This window comes from Salvelinus fontinalis, chromosome 4, assembly GCF_029448725.1.
Source record: "Salvelinus fontinalis isolate EN_2023a chromosome 4, ASM2944872v1, whole genome shotgun sequence".
In the NCBI taxonomy this organism is placed as follows: domain Eukaryota; kingdom Metazoa; phylum Chordata; class Actinopteri; order Salmoniformes; family Salmonidae; genus Salvelinus; species Salvelinus fontinalis.
The window spans coordinates 24,252,661-24,267,975 of record NC_074668.1 but is presented as its reverse complement, the minus strand read 5'-3'; positions in this window follow the sequence as shown (position 1 = coordinate 24,267,975).

The window sequence follows — 15,315 nt, the reverse complement described above, 5'->3', positions numbered from 1 at the left end:
CTCCATGTGTAACTCTGTGTTGTTGTCTGTTCACACTGCTATGCTTTATCTTTATCAAACAGATTACCGACCATTTCGAATCCCACCATACCTTCTCCACTATGCAATCTGGTTTCAGAGCTGGTCATGGGTGCACCTCAGCCACGCTCAAGGTCATAAACGATATCTTAACCGCCATCGATAGGAAACAATACTTTGCAGCTGTATTCATTGACCTGGCCAAGGCTTTTGACCCTGTCAATCACCACATCCTCATCGGCAGACTCGACAGCCTTGGTTTCTCTAATGATTGCCTCGCCTGGTTCACCAACTACTTCTCTGATCGAGTTCAGTGTGTCAAATCGGAGGGTCTGTTGTCCGGACCTCTGGCATTCTCTATGGGGGTGCCACAGGGTTCAATTCTTGGACCGACTCTCTTCTCTGTATACATCAATGATGTCGCTCTTGCTGCTGGTGAGTCTCTGATCCACCTCTACGCAGACGACACTATTCTGTATACTTCTGGCCATTCTTTTGACACTGTGTTAACAACCCTCCACGCGAGCTTCAATGCCATACAACTCTCCTTCCGTGGCCTCCAATTGCTCTTAAATACAAGTAAAACTAAATGCATGCTCTTCAACCGATCGCTGCCTGCACCTGCCCGCCTGTCCAACATCACTACTCTGGACGGCTCTGACTTAGAATATGTGGACAACTACAAATACCTAGGTGTCTGGTTAGACTGTAAACTCTCCTTCCAGACTCACATCAAACATCTCCAATCCAAAGTTAAATCTAGAATTGGCTTCCTATTCTGCAACAAAGCATCCTTCACTCATGCTGCCAAACATACCCTTGTAAAACTGACCATCCTACCAATCCTCGACTTCGGTGATGTCATTTACAAAATAGCCCCCAAAACCCTACTCAATAAATTGGATGCAGTCTATCACAGTGCCATCCGTTTTGTCACCAAAGCCCCATATTCTACCCACCACTGCGACCTGTACACTCTCGTTGGCTGGCCCACGCTTCATACTCGTCGCCAAACCCACTGGCTCCAGGTCATCTACAAAACCCTGCTAGGTAAAGTCCCCCCTTATCTCAGCTCGCTGGTCACCATAGCAGCACCTACCTGTAGCACGCGCTCCAGCAGGTATATCTCTCTGGTCACCCCCAAAACCAATTCTTCCTTTGGCCGCCTCTCCTTTCAGTTCTCTGTTGCCAATGACTGGAACGAACTACAAAAATCTCTGAACCTGGAAACACTTATCTCCCTCACTAGCTTTAAGCACCAGCTGTCAGAGCAGCTCATAGATTACTGCACCTGTACATAGCCCATCTATAATTTAGCCCAAACAACTACCTCTTTACCTACTGTATTTATTTATTTATTGTGCTCCTTTGCACCCCATTATTTCTATCTCTACTTTGCACTTTCTTCCACTGCAAACCAACCATTCCAGTGTTTTTTTACTTGCTATATTGTATTTACTTCGCCACCATGGCCTTTTTTTATATTTTTATTTATATATATATTTTGTTTGCCTTCACCTCCCTTATCTCACCTCACTTGCTCACATTGTATATAGACTTATTTTTCACTGTATTATTGACTGTGTGTTTGTTTTACTCCATGTGTAACTATGTGTTGTTGTATGTGTCGAACTGCTTTGCTTTATCTTGGCCAGGTCGCAATTGTGAATGAGAACGTGTTCTCAATTTGCCTACCTGGTTAAATAAAGGTGAAATAAAAATAAAAAAATCAAATCTTAGCCAGGTCGCAGTTGTAAATGAGAACTTGTTCTCAACTAGTCTACCTGGTCAAATAAAGGTGAAATAAAAGTAAAAAATTTAAAAAATTAGGTTAAGGTTAAGAAAAGGGTTAGGGTTAGTGTTAGCTAAAATGCTCTCCCAACCTGATACAAAAGTCACTTCCGGTCTTAGCTGTATTCCATCTAGTCACAAGTGCCCATGCCGTACGCACCTGGATGTTCTAGTACATCATACAACTATGTCCAAAAATGACATTTGGAGCCATTTTGATTGGATGATATGAAAGGGATAACGTGTCTCACGGCATACAGTCGACAGAAGTCCAACAGGTGTAAAAACACAGAAAGATCAAAAAGACTAAACAGGCATTACTACCAATAGTCTACAACTGTTGGAACAGGTGAAGGTCTACCAGGCTCTGACCGGCCTCAACATTAACAATTCTATGAATGGCCGACAATCTAGGGGGGTCTAATTAGGCTACCCACAGTTAAGATAGGCCAGCCTATACCCTTTAATAACCAGCAAAACACATTCGTACATAATTCTTATAACATAATAGTGACAGAATAGGCCTATTCGTTACAACAATAGTCCTACAAGGGTGAAGCGTGCACCCCTGTGCACGATTTAGAACAGGGGTAGGCAACCCTGGTCCTGGAGGGCAGCAGGCACTTCATGTTTTGGATTTAACCGACCTGGAAGACCAGGTGTGTTGAATTTAGGGAATCATTGAACTGATCAATTAGCTCAGTTGGTCAGGTGTGGTGCCTAGTTGGAACAAAATACTGCAGTACCTGCGGTACTCCAGGAACAGGGTGGCCTACCCCTGGTCTAGGAGTAGGACCCACAGGGGACTGAGCAAAGTAGTCTACAGGGCCAGTAAGGGGAGTGCGGGAACACAAACAAACGATACAATGATATGAAAATCTAATTAAACAAAATTAAGAAAACCTATGCCTCGTAGGTGTTTGCAAATGTCCATGAGCTCCTAACAACAACATCCATGATCAAAAAGTATTTCAATAATGACATGAAATAATGAAAGACATTTTTAGACCCAAAACTTCTGCCAGCCATGTTCTCAGAGGTGGGTCTTCTGACTCTAGGACCTAAGTTACTTCTTTTGGTCTGAAATATTTCCAAACATTTTCAAAACTTTGTGCAGTTTGGGACTGGAAAATAATTGTTCTGTAGCTTTGAGTTAATTGTGCTCTGTTGCCACATGGTTCCTCGCCAAGTAGCCGGACAGTGAGCCTTTAATAAATTCTGTAGTAGGCCTGTAACTTGTACTTGGATGTAAGCCTGATATGCACTTTGTATTACCCATCCCTTCTGTGGTGGTGACATTACTGCAGTAGACTACTAGTAGGACTAGGAATAATTTGACTAACTGACCAGTTTACTAATTGTATTGAACAAAAGGCTAATCCTAATCAATTAGGCTACAGACATAAGGGGGGTCGGTGTACGAATGAATGAGATTAGTAATTCATTCAAATTAGCCTATCATGTTCATTTAGTGTGACATTGATGTTGATTATCAATGAAAGCCTTATAGCAGCAATTCAATTGAAAGCTACTGTACATTGGGAAGTATGATATTAGTCACATTGTTGTTAGAGCTTGGCATAATCACAGCGACAGACACCGGATTAAAACGTGCAGTCTTGTGTTTGTGCGGGTAGACCAGTAGAGTATATCGGGCAGATAGAATTTTTATAAACCTTAGGCAGAGGAGAAGAAGAAGAAAGTGACTGATGGAGTATCCATTTGTGTTCCCTAGGGAGCACTGTTTTGCTCTCCAGTTCACTGATAGTCAGAGATGACTTGAGCTGCCTCTCAAGGGGAACAGCAGGAGCACAGAGACACCCTTTGGAGGAAAGCTCAGCATCCTCTGTGATGTACGGAGTTGTGTGAAGATCAAAGCCATTGTCCAGTCCCCTCAGTCTCCACTCTTTAGGGAAACGTCAGGGGTGTTGACAAATGAATGGCCCTGGGGGGGTCAATGAAAGGACGTAAGGAGCTGGAAAACATAACATTACTGATGTGCACAGGTGCAATTCTCCCTTGAATCCCGTAAATAGATTCAGTCCAATATGCTGTTGTAACAAAGCATAACAAAACCTACAGTATCTCTATATTATTTTGCCATCAAACCCCTGCAACTCATCCAGAACGCCGCAGCACGCCGGATGTTCAACCTTCCCAAGTTCTCCCACGTTACCCCCCTTCTCCCACGTTACCCCCCTCCTCCCACGTTACCCCCCTCCTACCACCTCACCCCCCTCCTCCCACGTTACCTCCCTTCTCCCACCTCACCCCCCTCCTCCCACGTTACCCCCCTCCTCCCACCTCACCCCCCTCCTCCCATGTCACTCCACTTCACTGGCTCCCAGTCAAAGCTCGCATCCAGTTCAAGACCTTGGTGCTTGCATATGGAGAAGCGAGGGGAGCTTCCCCTCCCTACCTTCAGGCTATGCTCAAACACTACATCCCTACCCGAACACTCCTTTCTAACACCTCTGGTCTTTTGGCCCTCCCATCCCTATAAGGAGCCGACTCCTGCTCATCCCAGGCAAAGCTCTTCTCTGTCCTGGCACCCCAGTGGTGGAACAAGCTTCCCCCTAATGTCAGGACAGCTGAGTCCCTGTCCATCTTCCAACAACTTCTGAAACCCTACCTCTGTAAAAAGTACAAACACTATTGTCAGAATGGTCTGAACAGGGCCTCCCGGGTGGCGCAGTGGTCTAGCTGCGCCACCAGAGTCTCTGGGTTCGCGCCCAGGCTCTGTCGCAGCCGGCCGCGACCGGCAGGTCCGTGGGGCGACGCACAATTGGCATAGCGTCGTCCGGGTTAGGGAGGGTTGGCCGGTAGGGATATCCTTGTCTCATCTCGCTCCAGCGACTCCTATGGCGGGCCGGGCGCAGTGCACGCTAACCAAGGGGGCCAGGTACACGGTGTTTCCTCCGACACATTGGTGCGGCTGGCTTCCGGGTTGGAGGCGCGCTGTGTTAAGAAGCAGTGCGGCTTAGTTGGGTTGTGCTTCGGAGGACGCATGGCTTTCGACCTTCGTCTCTCCCGAGCCCGTACGGGAGTTGTAGCAATGAGACAAGATAGTAATTACTAGCGATTTGATACCACGAAAATTGGGGAGAAAATGGGATAACATTTATATAAAAAAAAAAAGAATGGTCTGAACAGTGGCTGAAAACACTGTGATATTAGAGAGATCCAGCTATGAGTAACGTCCCTTGGAATTGTTTGCTATGTTGTGTCAGCTGAACCTATTAAGTGCTACTACTGTGTTCTGTGTAGCCTCATGTGACTTTCAGGCATTCTCACATGTTTCTTCACAGGTAGCTTATTGTTATTCCACCAGTACTTGTTATTTTGTGCACTGACGAGCCATATTTATTTGTGTGTGGTGTGTTGGTGCATATGGGGGCACAGTGGAGAGAGGTCAGTGGAAGATAACCAGTGTTCGGAAGCTTTGCTTTGTTTCAGTTTCCTGAGAAGTTGATAATTAGTTTAAAACTGGTATTCATCAACCTCCAGCACATCCCTGGTGTGGGAGTCTGTGAAGTTCATCTTAATGAACCTGGCTCCCCCTTTATGCATTGTGCCTTCATGCATTGCGGTGCATGGATGGATGAGATGAAGAGTAGGAGGCATATGAATGCATGTCAGGAGAAAAAGGAATGCTGTTATTGATTTAATTTTGTTTAATGATGTTAGGAGCAGCCCAGAGTGCTGATCCTTTTTACCTTGATAGGTGTGTGTTAATGCCTGCTGCATTGTGGGTAACCCCTGATGCCTGTGCGGAGCACCCCACTCCCAGGGAGCACTGAGGGGGAGGACCAGGCTGGCTAATTAATAATTCACCCCAGGCTGGGCTTCCTCCCCTGTGGCTCCACAGTCTGGGCTCCATGTGATCACAGCTACCATACCAGCCAGGAGTCAAGGTTAGTGGTAATGATAGAACGAAACCACTCCAACAATAGCCCAAGATTGGCCTTCCCAGTGGTGTTGGAAAGGGAGTAGAGCAGATGAGAATAGAATGAAGCCTTCACTGGTAGCACCGACAGACGGGCATTTTTAAGGAGCGCTGTTAGCCTGTATAAAGCCCTTTGCTAGGACTTCTTAGGAGTGTAGTATGAAAATTAATGCAGAGGTCTTGGAGAGTAAATATTGAATAAGTGCAGCTCAATCGCAATGAAAATCAAAAGCACCTCCCCGGGAGCTGTTGGCCCCTGCGACTCTGTGGTGGTGCGCTGACCTCTGCATTAGCATTATTTTAGCTGAGGAGACTGGAGGTGTGTTGTTGGAGGCAAGGGGATGGGGGTGGATGGAGGTGGATGGGGGTGGTAGTGGGGGCATCCTGACAGCCTGTGGTGCAAACAGGGTAAGAGGAGCGGGTTGGAGAGGCGTGAGCCCTTCTGCTCAGCCAGGTCCCTGTGATGCTCTCATGCAGAGGAGGAGAAGTGTACACAGCCGCAGCCATCAGGAGTGCCAAGGCCTGGGGCCCTCACTGGCAGACTCGGTGAGTAAACCTTGACTCGCTGCACTAAGACAGCCCACGCTGAACACAAGGCCTGCCTGACCCAAGACAGCATTTTGGCAGCGAGATGGTTTTAGAGGGAAAAGAGCTTAGCTAACTTGAACCTTGTACGCACAGCTTTTAGCCTATGAGATCAGCTTGATAGAGATCATCCTAAAGAGCATGTTCCCCCTCACTTTTCACAATATATGTTACAAACTACTACTCACAAAAAGAAAGGCCAAACTATGTCTCGGAGGCAAGTTTTGCCATCAGTGAGTATGGTATCTAATTTTTAGACTTTTTAGTCTACTATTTTCCAATCTGTGGTTCGGTCAAGTTTGATTGTGGATAATGTGTAATCGTCTGACAGGGTCTGTGTGATCTAGACATGGGGTTGTAAGGATGCTGGTCACTGCTAGGGTAAAGTGCACCTGTCTGCAGCTTCTCAGATAGAACTACTGTACTATTAACGTAACATAGCAGGCGTGAAAGAACACCTGAGCAGTGTTTGTTTCTTTCTGGTCCTGACGAGAACAAACAACTGTCGGGAGAGGTTCTGTTCTGCACTGTTCAACCAATCCAGTAAATGTGGAGGAGGAGTTAAGATGGAGTGTCACACTGTTAATGTCCAAAAGCTCTCTTTCCATTTCCCCTGAAATCCAGAAGCATCCAATTATTTCTCACCTCGCTCAGGGTGCTGTACTATAGTCTGGAGTTGTCCATGTCCTGGCTCCTCAAATAAAACTAGACTAGAGTATGAGGGTTGGCCATGTTGTCCTCAAGAGAAATGTGTATCATTCTGTGTTTTTATTTGTTATGTCTTTTGTCTTTTGAAGCACATGACCAAAACGATTTTACCCCTGGTGGGTTAACAAAGTTGATCTAATCTAACTACCCACGAACAACAAACGTTCCCACAACTTTAGAGAACATTCCCTTAAGAGTCTCATTCTGTCATTAACCAACATTTTTCTAGGAATGTTCCCATGAGTTGCAGGGAATGTTTCTAAGACACCATTTGCTTCATGTCAAATAGAACTTTCCCATGTTCTCAGAACATATATATTAATGTTCGAGACACATTTCATGGGAATGTAGCAAGAACATTAATGTGTCCAGATTTCTGTGGATTAGGAAAACATTCAATCAACGTCCCACCAAACATACACAGAACATGGTCGCCATGTTCTCAGAACATAAGATATTAATGTTGTAGACACATTTCATTGGAACGTTGCAAGAACATTCATGTGTCCCCAAAAAATTATCATTACACATCACGTCTTGTTTATAATTTATTTATTTTATTTCACCTTTATTTAACCAGGTAGGCCAGTTAAGAACAAGTTCTCATTTACAACTGCGACCTGGCCAAGATAAAGCAAAGCAGTGTGTCACGTTCCTGACCTTATTTTCATTTGTTTAGCTTTGTTTAGTTGGTCAGGACGTGAGCTGGGTGGGCAGTCTATGTTATTTGTTTCTATGTTTAGGTTCATTGTTATTTAGCCTTATATTGTTCTCAATCAGGGGCAGGTGTTTGACATTTCCTCTGATTGAGAACCATATTAAGGTAGGCTGTTCACACCGTTTATTTGTGGGTGATTGTCTTCCGTGTCAGTGTATGTACCACACGGGACTGTTTCAATTGTCTAGTCTGTTCCTGTTCGTGCGTTCTTCGTGTTCTGTAAGTTCTCATGTGCAGGTTGGTCTACGTCGTTTATTGTTTTGTAATTTCTCAAGTGTGCTTCGTGTTCGTCTTGTTTAAATAAATTCATTATGTATTCCACACAAGCTGTGTTTTGACCCGATCCATGCTCCTACTCAGACGAGGAGGAAAACAACAACACAGAGTCACACATGAGATAAACAAACGTACAGTCAATAACACAATAGAAAAAGTCTATGTACAGTGTGTGCAAATGTAGTAAGATTAGGGAGGTAAGGCAATAGATAGGCCATAGATGTGAAATAATTACAATTTAGCAATAACACTGGAGTGATAGATGTGCAGATGATGAATGTGCAAGTATAGATACAGGGGTGCAAGTAGAGATACTGGGGTGCAAAATAGTAATAAATAAATAAATAACAATATGGGGATGAGGTAGTTGGGTGTGCTATTTACAGATGTGCTGTGTACAGGTACAGTGATCGGTAAGCTGCTCTGACAGCTGATGCTTAAAGTTAGAGAGGGAGATATAAGACTCCAGCTTCAGTGATTTTTGCAACTCGTTCCAGTCATTGGCAGCAGAGAACTGGAAGGAAAGGTGACCAAAGTAGGTTTTGGCTTTGGGGATGACCAATGAAATATACCTGCTGGAGCGCGTGCTATGTGTGGGTGTTGCTATGCTGACCAGTGAGCTGAGATAAGGCGGGCCTTTACCTAGCAAAAACTTACAGATGACCTGGAGCCAGTGGGTTTGGCGAAGAATATGTAGCGAGGGCCAGCCAACGAGAGCATACAGGTCGCAGTGGTGGGTAGTATATGGGGCTTTGGTGACAAAACGGATGGCACTGTGATAGACTACATCCAATTTGCTGAGTAGAGTGTTGGAGGCTATTTTGTAAATGACATCGCCGAAGTCAAGGATCGGTAGGATAGTCTGTTTTACGAGGGTATGTTTAGCAGCATGAGTGAAGGAAGCTTTTTTTGCGAAATAGGAAGCCGTTTCTAGATTTATTTTTGGATTTGAGATGCTTAATGTGAGTCTGGAAGGAAAGTTTACAGTCTAACCAGACACCTAGGTATTTGTAGTTGTCCACATATTCTAGGTCAGAACCGTCCAGGGTAGTGATGCTAGTCAGGCGGGCGGGTGTGGGCAGCGATCGGTTGAGAGCATGCATTTAGTTTGACTAGCATTTAAAAGCAGTTGGAGGCCACGGAAGGAGTGTTGTATGGCGTCGAAGCTCTTTTGGAGGTTTGTTAACACAGTGTCCAAAGAAGGGCCAGATGTATACAGAGTGGTGTCGTCTGAGTAGAGGTGGATCAGAGAATCACCAGCAGCAAGAGCGACATCAACAGTTTGGAGTGTCTCGCCCTTTGAAGAGGGGATGACCTTGGCAGCTTTGGGGATCTCAGACGATATGAAAGAGAGGCTAGTAATAAGGGTTGCAACAATTTCTTCTGATAATTTTAGAAAGAGATTGTCCAGATTGTCTAGCCCAGCTGATTTGTAGGGATCCAGCATTTGCAGCTCTTTCAGAACATCAGCTGTCTGGATTTGTGTGTGTGGGGGGGGTGGGGGGGGTGGGGGGGGGGGGGGGCTTGAGCAAGTTTCTGCGAGGGGTGCAGAACTATTTGCCAGGGTAGGTGTAGCCAGGTGGCAAGCATGGCCAGACGTAGAAAAATGCTTTTTGGAATTATTGATTATCTTAGATTTATCGGTGGTGACAGTATTTCCAAGCCTTAGTGCAGTGGGGAGCTGGGAGGAGGTGCTCTTATTCTCCATGGACTTTACAGTGTCCCAAAACTTTTTGAAATTAGTGCTACAGGATGCAAAATTATGTTTGAAAAAGCTAGCCTTAGCTTTCCTAACTGACTGTGTATATTGGTTCCTGACTTCCCTGAAAAGTTGCATATCGTGTGGGCAATTCAATGCTATTGCAGTCCGCCACAGGATGTTTTTGTGCTGGTCAAGGGCAGTTAAGTCCGGGGTGAACCAAGGGCTAAATCTGTCCTTAGTTCTACATTTTTTTAATGAGGCATGCTTATTTAAGATGGTGTGGAAAGCACTTTTAAAGAGCAACCAGGCATCCTCTACTGACGGGATGAGGTCAATGTCCTTCCAGAGAGACATCTCCTTCCAGAGAGAGGATCTCCTTCCAGAGAGACATCAGGGTCTGTAACATACGTTGTTACACGGAATCATAGCTCTCTCCGGAAATACTATCCCCATCCATACAGACAGCTGGGTTTTCAGGACATCGGAATAAAGAATTCTCCGGGAAGAAGGGCAGTGGTGTATGTTTCATGATTAACCACTCATGGTGTGATTGTGATAATGTACAGGAACTCAAGTCCTTTTGTTCACCTGACCAAGAATACCTCACAATCAAATGCTGACCGTATTACCTCCCAAGAGAATTCTCTTCGGTTGTTGTCACAGCCGCGTATATTCCCCCTTAAGCCAATACCACGACAGCCCTCAAGGAACTACACTGGACTTTATGCAAACTGGAAACCACATATCCTGAGGCCGCATTTATTGTAGCTGGGGATTTTAACAAAGCAAATTTGAGGATAACGCTACCGAAGTTCTATCAACACATGGACTGTAGTACTCGCGCTGGGAAAACACTCAACCACTGCTATTCTCTCTTCCGGGATGCCTACAAGGCCCTCCCCCGCCCTCCCTTCGGCAAATCAGATCATGGTTGAATGCAAACAGTGTAGATATTCCCTCCTTAAGGCAATCTAACAGGCAAAACGTCAGTACAGAGACGGCTGAGACACGAGACATATGTGGCAGGGTTTACAGACAATCATGGATTACAAAGGGATAACCAGACACCGACGTCTTGCTCCCAGACAAGCTAAACACCTTTTTTGCCTGCTTTGAGGATAACACAGTGTCATCGACGCGGTCCGCTCCCAAGGACTATGTGCTCTCCTTCTCCGTGGCTGATGTGAGTAAGGCAAGGCTGCCGGCCCAGACGGCACCCCTGCCGCGTCCTCAGAGCATGCGCAGACCAGCTGGCTGGAGTGTTAACAGACATATTACATTTCTCTCTATCCCAGTCTGCTGTCCCCACTTGCTTCAAGATGTCCACCATTGTTCCTGTACCCAAGAAAGCAAAGGTAACTGAACTAAATTACTATCACCCAGTAGCACATTTCTGTCATCATGAAGTGCTTTGAGAGGCTAGTTAATGATCATATCACCTTAAACCCACTTCAATTTGCTTACCACCCCAATAGATCCACAGACGATGCAATTGCACTGCACACTGCCCTATCCAACCTGGACAAGAGGAATGCCTACGTAAGAACAATGTTAATTTATTTTTGTACCTTTATTTAACTATGCAAGTCAATTAAGAACAAATCATTTTTTTCAATGACAGCCTAGGAAAGTGGGTTAACTGCCTTGTTCAGGGGCAGAACAACAGACTTTACCTTGTCAGCTCAGGGATTTGATCTTGAAACCTTTCGGTTACTAGTCATTGCTTGTCCTAATATTTATATATTTCTTAATTCCATTATTTTACTTCTAGATTCATGTGTATTATTGTGAATTGTTAAATAGATTCTCATCTGGGATTTGATCTCACAACCTCTTGATTCACCATACTTCAATCTTCCTTCTACGCCACCATGTCCATGTCATGTAACAGTTCATCTGACTATTCTCTCATCAGTGATTTGATTGACTTATTTCAGAAATGTTTGTGTTTTCTGTATAGTGGTCTAATGTTGGTGGGGCATATTAACCTGTTTTAATGATACTCCTCAATCACTATTATTAAAAAAATATTTTCTTGAGTGTACTTTTGTTTCAGATCTACACAAGCGCCTAGGGAGGAGGAGTTAGCGTTTATTCTGGACAGGGCCTAACTATACTATCTTTAGGATATACGTATTAGGCCAGTATAGTTAGACCCTGTCCTGTCCAGAAGAAACGCTAACCCCTCCTCCTTAGGCGCTTTTGTAGATCTGAAACAACTTGATAGGTGTAAGCAATAGGGTGAACGCACTTTGAAGTAAATCTCAGCTCTGTTAAAAGTACACTCAAGAAAAACCTTTCTTGATCATAGTGATTCAGGAGTATCATTGAAACAGGTTAACATGTCCCACCAAAATTACACAACTATACTGAAAACTCTTATTTTCTGAAATAAGTAGGCCTAAATCAAATCAATGATGAGAATAGTCAGATTAACAGATACATGACACAGACATGGTGGCATAGCAGGAAGATTGGAGCCACCGTAAAGCAAAAGGTTGTAAATTCTAATCCAAGGTGAGGACATGTTGAGTAATAATTACTGTGTAAATGATCATGCACAATGTAATCAACTGGGTCAAAAATGTATGTTGACAGCACTGTGTGTATGTGCGAGTATCCCTTACCAACAGACAAAGAGCTATCAGTGGTTCAACACTCATGTCTTTGATGGGCTTGGCAACAGTAACAAGGGGTTATGTGTAATGAAACTTCTCTGGGGGGGGTTATTTGGGACCATCAGGTGATGTCCTGACAACTGATACACAGAAATGTTATTGCAACATTCCCATGAAACATGTCTAGGACATTCAAATCTTATGTTCTGAGAACATGGCAACCATTTTCTGTGTATGCCTGGTTCTCGCCAAAACACGCTAAAAAGGTTCTCCGAATGTTTAGACAGATAGAATGTTCCCCTAACTAACGGAAAACTGGACACTCAAACATTAGGGGAACATTACAGTTAGCGTTCTCTCTCCCTAGATTGTCCATCTCCTCAGATAGAGGAGAATAAGAAAAATGAAGCGAACTTTATTGTGGGTCACACACAGGATTAGAAGAAGTACGTCAAGTCAGGTCAGGTCAGGTCAGGTCAGGTCAGGACCCTAATGTCTAGATTCTTTGGAGATGCATTATATTCTCCACCACATCCTCTCTATCTTGAATAGAAGACCACATCTTCCTCTGTCCTCGTTTACCAGAATGTCTGTACATTGACACTATAAAGACAATGACGCATGAAAATGTAAACGGACTGGTTTCCGTGGACATGGAGGGGGGTTCTTGAGTGGTACTTTGCGTTTAACTCTGTGGCATGGCATGCCATGTTCTAATTCACCTCTGAGAGGTCCGACTCTTCTGGAACCGATGAAAGTGAAGATATGAGGGAGTGTTTAAATGTTAACATCAGATTTATAGACTTTAGGCCTTTTCTTTCATGTATTAATGAGCCAGTGAACATCAGAGCACAGAAGATTATGGACTGAAATCAGCCTAAATATGAATAAATCTGCTTGTGTTGATGTGATTTGGATCTGTGCTTTTCATCTTCCTAAGTGTCAGACAGGGAGAGAGAGTCATTCATTATGGTTAGCCAATGATGAGGCCCTTGCTGATTCAAACAAACCACCTACTATACTTTTCTGGAAGCTCAAGCTTTCTAATAAAGATGCATGTCATGTGGAGAACTGTGTTGTATATTATGAATAATGCAGTTGATTTATTTAATATCAATTTGGTCAGTGGATATTCTACACCCGACTGTAATACTAAGGAGTGTAACTGGCTGGCAGTCATAGCAGGAGGGGTCACTACTCCTAGTTCAGTCTGAACTTTCCTCTGTTGTACTATATTGGAAGAGAAATGAAAGCCTCCTGAACGGATGACGTTTGAACAAATTACATTATAGAATGTACTCTCTCATCCATTGTGATGGAAGACATTCACCCTATCCTCTCTCCTTACCTTTGACCAGTCTGTCTGAGCATTCTGGGCAGTTCCTAAAGACCTTGGCTGTTGGAGTGGCTTGGAGTTTAATCTCATACCTAAATGGTGTTGGGGTGTTGGGCTATCTATTAGAGCCTGAAGGACCCCCCCCCCCCCCCTCCACACCAGGTCCCAGAGGGAGGGTCCTGCTGGTGGAAATCTGTTGCAGAGATGCAGCTTTCAGGGGACGCAGTGTGAACCACAGAGCTCCTGTGGTTTTAAATAGAGGAAGTGCCCCCGGCTCAATTACTGTCTCAGAAAAATGGGAACCGCCATAATTGAATGTGACACAAGCAAGCTGTGTTTGCCGGGCTGTGCCAGCTTCTCTCACATTCAGGACACATCTCTGAAAACGATCTGCCGGTATGTGCACACGCCAACATGCATGTGGAAGTGTACTCTGAGGAAGTGTCCTTAAGCATAATGGAACAATTGTGGTAGAAGAATCGGTCAATGTTAGTGTGTTGGCATTGACGGGTTGAGATGCTTGTATGTGTATGTGTGTGTGTGTGTGTGTGTGTGTGTGTGTGTGTGTGTGTGTGTGTGTGTGTGTGTGTGTGTGTGTGTGTGTGTGTGTGTGTGTGTGTGTGTGTGTGTGTGTGTGTGTGTGTGTGTGTGTGTGTGTGTGTGTGTGTGTTTGCGTGTGTGTGTGTCTGTTTGTGTGTGTGTGTGTTTTGTTCAGCACTGTAACAGCCCAGGCGGGTGACTGTCTGACAGGCGTGCAATGAGTTGAGCCCTGTGTTGAGCCTGTCTGAGCCTGGTGACTGGGCTCTCTCCCTATCCCAGTAAGCTGATTCAGAGTCCTCCCTCAACCTGCCACCTTTGACTGCAAGAGCCACTGGAATACCAAAAAACCAATGTCCCCCACAGTGCACTGCTCTCTGACATCTATGCATATTTGATGATTTGTCACCTCATCTGAATTGCACTGGCTTTGTGAGAGGCCCTGTGTGATTGTTCAGCTGTGCTGCACACAAACCTCACCCAGTCTGCAGTGTAATCTCTGCACCCTGTGATGTTAGAATGCTCTATGTCTGAAGGAACTAGAAGTACCTTCTTGACTGCTCATGTTCATGACCCTCTATAGATCCTTCATAACAGCTTCCAGATCACTTGAACGTAGTGTACCTTTCTCAGTCTTAAATCCTGTGGTGATTGCAGAGACCACTCCATCCCTCCAGCACTCCTTGGTATTGCAGACTGTATGCGTATCATGTGGAAGGAGACTGTGCAGAGTGCACACATGGCACAGCAACTCTGTTGGGTTCATCTAACAGTAAGTAAGAAAGTGCTGCATTCACAACAATGTGAACAATAGCAGGCAGCGAACAGTGGTCCAGTGGAATGTTTATTCAGCACATTTAAGAGTTATGAGTAGCTTCTTCCAATGACTGAGACCACGTTACCAACATGCACTGAGTTAAGATAACCCCACTCCAAGGTTTAATGGGTTACTTGGATAAACATAAACAACAGTATAATGAGCTATGTCCCATATTTCTTTATTTTCTGTATATAATGCAAAAACTAAAAACTGTGCATATAGGCAAAAATACAGCGACTGACTACTGGCAAAAGAAGTAG